Source organism: Alligator sinensis, unplaced genomic scaffold, assembly GCF_000455745.1.
Source record: "Alligator sinensis unplaced genomic scaffold, ASM45574v1 scaffold694_1, whole genome shotgun sequence".
NCBI lineage: Eukaryota > Metazoa > Chordata > Crocodylia > Alligatoridae > Alligator > Alligator sinensis.
In genome coordinates this window covers 1406080-1411900 of record NW_005842339.1, presented here as the reverse complement: position 1 = coordinate 1411900, position 5821 = coordinate 1406080, and the positions used below count along the sequence as shown (strand labels likewise).

General features: G+C 47.4%; 1 protein-coding gene across 2 annotated transcripts in view; it reads right to left on the bottom strand.

The window, feature by feature from the left end:
- The window catches only part of LOC102374992, a 372914-nt gene that overhangs the window by 105044 nt on the left and 262049 nt on the right, over positions 1-5821 (bottom strand). Inside the window, exon 1 of one of the 2 annotated variants that reach the window (XM_025210186.1) lies at positions 40-107. The exons of the other annotated variant lie outside the window; for it this stretch is intronic. The gene's annotated coding sequence lies outside the window, so the exon portion shown is untranslated. Of the gene's footprint in view, positions 1-39; positions 108-5821 lie in introns of those variants that run through there. 2 annotated transcript variants of the gene reach the window in all.

Genomic DNA, 5821 nt, shown 5'->3' with positions numbered 1-5821 from the left:
GGAAAGAGTTACTCCCCTCTGAAAACGCTGCTGCCATACCTGGTGTCTCGCAGGTCTGTGTGCAGATGCCAAGTGCTGTTGTAAAAATGCAGTTGCTTCCCTTTTTCCTTGTCACGCAGCATTAGAGCTCAGACTCAGAAGACTTGCTGAAGAGTCCCTTCTCCGCTTGGCAATTTTGTTTAACTTATGAATGCATAGAGTGGAGCCCTGTTCTCCATTTTAAATCATGCTGTCACCAGCATTCACCTCAGTGGTTCATCACTTTCAAATGGGCTATCGTGGCTGCAAAGTCACCAGCATTTCTCTCTCATTTAACTGACTGCCAGGGCCATGTCCAGGCTGTTCCTGGAAGCTGCTGTGTGCCATGTAAGTACTCTGCCCCCATCCAATACCTGACACTATGGACACATCTGCCAAATTAATGGATTGAATTTCTTCATTTCTATTTCCGACCACGTTCAGGTCAAAGACCATCTCCTTAGTGACTGAAGGAACATACTTAGTCCCTTTGGCAAGCAGGGCAGGAAGAAATAGAGCATGGGGAAGGCAGTGCGTGGTAGCCATTTCTAACATGTAGCCAACTTCCTGCCCTACCACAACCCTAACGTGAGAAGTTCTTCTGCAGTGCTGCAAAAAGTGATGTTTTCACCCCTGCCAGAAAGCTCCATACACACCTCGGCACCTCCTGCACTGCCCACCATGTCCTCCAAGAGCTACAACTAAGTATTAGCTCGTCTCCACCAAGCCAGGCAAACGGTGGTGACAAGGTAGAATCCCAGGCTCCACCAGTCAGACTAGAGATGCCAGGCAGTCACTGCCTCCATAGCTTTCCACCTGCCCGGCTCGACTGAGACTGAGATAGTCAGCAATAAGCAATTTGCACCAGCAGAGCAATCATTAATAAAGTCTTTGGATGAGTTCCAAAAGTCCCTTGACAACATGGAAAGACTTTTCACTACAGGCGGTGTTGTAATTAACCTAATTATTAACCAGCAATCTGCAGCGGGATCCTCCCTCAGCAGTTAACAGTAAGATGAAGTGCTTCAGTGGTGTCCACTTTGGTCCTGAGGCAGTAAATCCCATTCCATTAGATGGTATCAAAAACCAACCTGGTATGTAAGAAAGAAAGGTGATGTGCTGGAAGGGATCAGTGAAATCCCTTTGAGAACGCCGCCTCCTCAGAGAGGATAGAGACATACAGTATGAGAAACACCAATAGAATTTGTGTGTCAGGATGCTGCAAATGAATGCTGACATCCGTCTTGGCAAATTATTGTGCTCAACAGACCATACAAATTAAATTTTCAGTGTTCAATGGAAGACAGAGAGAGAAAAGATGTACTTGTAGCTACCTCCCTCCTAGAGAACTATCCTCTGTCAGCCTTCATCATCTGTGAGAATGTTTGAAATCAGCCTTTGGACAAGATCCAGTCAGAAGGCTGCTACTCAGGGAGTTGGTAGAAGTTGGCTGCATTTGCAAAGACTTAAGATACAACCTATTGAATTATACAGCAGCCAGCTGCTGGGCAGAAAAAAAAAACCCTGATTAGTTAAATCCTTCTCCTGCAGATATAATGGTCCTCAATGACATTAACTCTCCCAGGCTAGGGACAGAAATTCCACATAAACGGGTAAAAGTGATCAGAAACCAGTTCAAATCTATAACACAACAGAAGTTCAGTGCACATAAACTGCTTTTAAAATGGCTGAAACTGGTCTAAGATAAACCTGGATGAATGTAGTATCCAACTGAACTGATTTAGGTTAAATCACTTTATTGAACTTATGTCCCAGATTCATAGACGGTAAGGAGCTGGAAGGGACCTTGCAAGATCATTGGGTCCAGCCCCCCTGCACTAGGCAGGAAGGACAACTGGGATCAGGTGACCCCAGTGAGGTGACCGTCCAGTTTGCTCCTAAAGATTTCCAGGGTAGGTGATTGCATCACCTCTGGAAGGAGTTTATTTCACAGTCTGGACACCGTAACTGTGAAGAACTTTTTCCTAGTGTTAAGCCTGAAATGGTCTTCCAGGAGTTTGTGGCCATTGCTCCTGATTTTCCCCAAGAGTGCCTGTGAAAAAACAGAGGATACTCATCCAGTACATCCTCCCGACTATGAGCTCAGGGCCAATGCGAATAAAGTCTCCACGCTACAGTAGGAGCTGCTGGCATGCACCAGATCCACTTTAACACCTTACCAGGTGAAGCGGATTGGTGGGTCGCAGCGGCCAGAGCAATACCTGGGCCGAGCAGAGGACTGGGGTGAGGAGAGAGAATGGAAGTTGATGGGCAGGTAGGAAGATGGCCATGTCCTGCCCAAGACCAAAGCCCCTGGAATGAAAAAGAGACTGGTAGGCTTTTGGGGCTCGGAGGAGTCCTCATCCAAGGGAGGGAGAGAGGAAGAGAAGAAAGCAGGCACTGTCTCCCTTGATTCAATGTTTTTTTTCATTTAAGTGTTGATTAATCTCCGCTGCCCTTTAATCAAGCTGGATACAGCGGCAATCAAAGTGGGAGAATGAGAGGCGCGGGTGGTTCTTTTGTCCCAGCCCAGTTCCTTTATTTTTCATGGGGTGTTAATTTGCTCTCCGCCGGCAGCCAATCGGCCCGAACGGGGCAGTGATCGACTAGGAGGAGGAAGATAGAGGCGGATGCTCTCTCCCAAGGCTTGCCTTGCTCTGATGAACTGTCTCCAGCCAGCAATCAAGCTGGGCGTGGCGGCAATTTGAGTGAAGAGGAGACTCGGTCCATCCCTAACCGGCAGGCTCAGCCGTCCGAGGGAAGATGGAAAAGTAAAGGGAGTTGTCTTGACCCCAACAACCCAGAAAGGGACCCAACAGGTCCCATAAATTTTCTTTCCAGTTCATCTGCCATTTTGTTTTTCTTTCTTTGCCGGCACAGAGATCCGAGCGCGAACTAGTGACTGGCGGTGATCGGGGCAGTGGCGTCAGCCCCTCCCTTGCTCCCCCTTCCTTTAAAGCTTCAAGAGCCATCAAAAAAAGTCGTGGCAGAAGGGAAAAAATGGGAGAGAGGGAGAGCCACCCCGAGCCGGCTGGGAGAGGGCACGACATGCGGGAGAAGACCGACGAACATCTGTCAGGTGCGAAGGCACATGCCTCTCCTCAGTGGTGACCCGACAGTGCCCTGGTTAACAGTTGTTCGCCAAGCCCTTAATATATTCCCCTGATATAGCAGTAAGTTGCTACCAAGTCCCCTCTTGGCCTTCTCTTTTGTAGGCTGAAGAGACTCAAATCCCTCAGCCTTTCCTCGTATTACTTGCCTTGCAAGTCTCTGATCATATGGGTGGCCCTTCTCTGGACTCTCTCAAGCTTTTCTGCATCCTTGTTAATGTGCGGTGCCCAGAACTGGACACGGTACTCCAGCTGCGGTCTCACCAGTGCTGAGGAAAGCAGAAGAATCACTTTCTTGGTTTTGCTTGAGATGCATTGGTTGATGCATGCCAGAGTATTGTTTGCCTTGCTGGCTACAGCATCACACAGACAGCTCATGTTCATACTGTGGTCTATTATTCCTTCCAGATTCAAGTTGATTTACAGTTGCCTAGCATCCCAGGATGCTTTGCCCCTCACCCCCAACCTCCCCCTCTCAGGGTAGACAAGCTAGCCTTGGCCCAAGCTGTTTGCTCCAGCTGAGAAGGGAAGCGTGTTCTAGCACTTAGCTAGCAGGCTAGCTTCTAGCCTGGACCATTGCAGGTATCTGGCTGCATTTCTGGAATCAAAAGTGAATGTCTGTTTACTTGCCTGTCGGTTCAGTCTATGCATCTTAGACTAACCCATGAAGATTGAATCAATTCAGCCTCGGACTTTTTGACTGTCTGTACTTAGCCCTAGTTTCCTAGGATAGATAAGCACCTGAAAGGCTTTAATGAGCAAGTTTCACATCAGTTCAGCTTGCTCAGTTGAATACAGGCTTGGAATTGGTCAGTGGATGAAAATGGAAGTCTCCATTTACATACAGGAGATACATTTTTGGTGAGCTGATGAGGCAAAAGAGTTTGAAACCTCTACTTAAGGCAAAATTCTTGATAATCTGCAACTTCCACGGTCTGCAGTGCAGAGGAATTTAATAGGCCTAAAGCTAAAAATAGAGGTGAGCCATTTGAATGTTTTTTTTAAATCCAACAAACTGCCCATCTTGCTCTTTTCTTTACCCACCATTAGTAGAACATTCAGCCTACAAACTTTTGGACTCACTTCACATTCAACTGGATGATGCTTTAGCTTGAAATGACTTTCCTGGAAGAGGCCCTGGAAGTTTTATGCATTAGCACTGAATCCTCAGAGAGAAGTGAGAGCAAAAAAGAAAAACAGCTGTATAAAGCAGAGGACAAGGTAAAGGAGCAGTCAGACAGACCATTAAACTGTAGTCAGAAAATCAGTCAGGTAGATATATGGATATGGTTGGAGAGCAGGTCTGTCCAAAAATGCTTGGTTTCTAGGAACTCTTACCAGCAGGGAAGCTCTCTAAGCTAAATGCTTAACTGGGACAAATGATCCTTTCAGCTTTGAGAATTAAATGTGAAAGACAATGTCCTACTGATGAGAAAAAGCTATAAAACCAAAACCAAATTGGCAGAACTGTCATAGCAACAACCTCCATTCTAAAGAGCAGAGAAAGATTTCTGACTGAGCCAAAATAGAGCCAGATTTTATATAATTGTAACTGAATCCCAACTGCGTTACTAGAATGAGGGCCGGGGCACAAACAACTCGGACATCCCCAGCCCTCTCTATGACTTTCCCTTCCCTCCCCGCAACCCATGGTCCCTCTCCCACTTTCATTGTGTTTTCCCTAATTCAGAGCCAGATTCTCCAAGCATGAAGCTAAGGGAAGAAGAGCAGCACGGTGGCTGGGGGTGAGGGCAGGAATCTCCGTGGCTGTCTTTAAGGAGGCCACGAGGAGACCCCCAGGTGAACCCCTGAGGGAGTCAAGAACTAGAGGAGCTGAGGCATTATGGAAACTAAACTATTAACAGATAAGTCTTCTTTCTGTTTACGTTTCTTTTGGTTCTTGAGCCAGCCTCAGTGGCAGCCCAGGCAGGACTTCTAACTCGAGCCAGAGATTTAAGTCCAAGGGCAGGGCACAGGGAGGACCAAATGGCTTTGCCGCTATGCTGCAAGGGCAGTACCATGAACCCAAAACAGGACCCTGAGCAGCTAGAATAGAAGTAGCTGAGAACAGATGTGTCTGGCCAGACACACATCCGAGAATGTGCAAGCATTGCTACCTGGCAGCTCTCTATTCCCGGGGAACCCCGGCACAGCATACAGCCTGTCTGACTCACAAAGGACTCATCCCCGCCCCACTTCTGCCTGAACAAGAACTTATTAGAGGAAGGACTTACAAAAGACAATGAAGATGCAGTGGAAGACACACCTGAACCCCTCCAGACAAGGTTGATAGGAGTGAAGCAATTCCCCTGGCCAAATTTACGTGGGAGATGGGAGAGAAAAGCACCCTCATTAGCATTCAGAATAGAGAACAGAAAGTTCAAGGCAAGGACCGCACTGAACTCTGGGACCAGAGAAGCAGGGGAGCATTGCATGAGGGGGGATCTCTACTCCAAATGCTAATCAACCCACATTTGCACACACCCAGCTCAGCATTTATCAGACCAATTCTAGTAATGACTCCTTTATTGGTACCCAAAACACTGAATCTGCTTGTTTGCACTGTGAGCTCCCTCAGAGTAATGCCACCCATAGCCAGGAGTGATCAGTTCCTATTGTCTCGCATAGGAGCCATTGTTAACTCATAAACACACCTAGTGTCTCCCTTGAGGCCTTGTGGTTTCCCTCCCAAA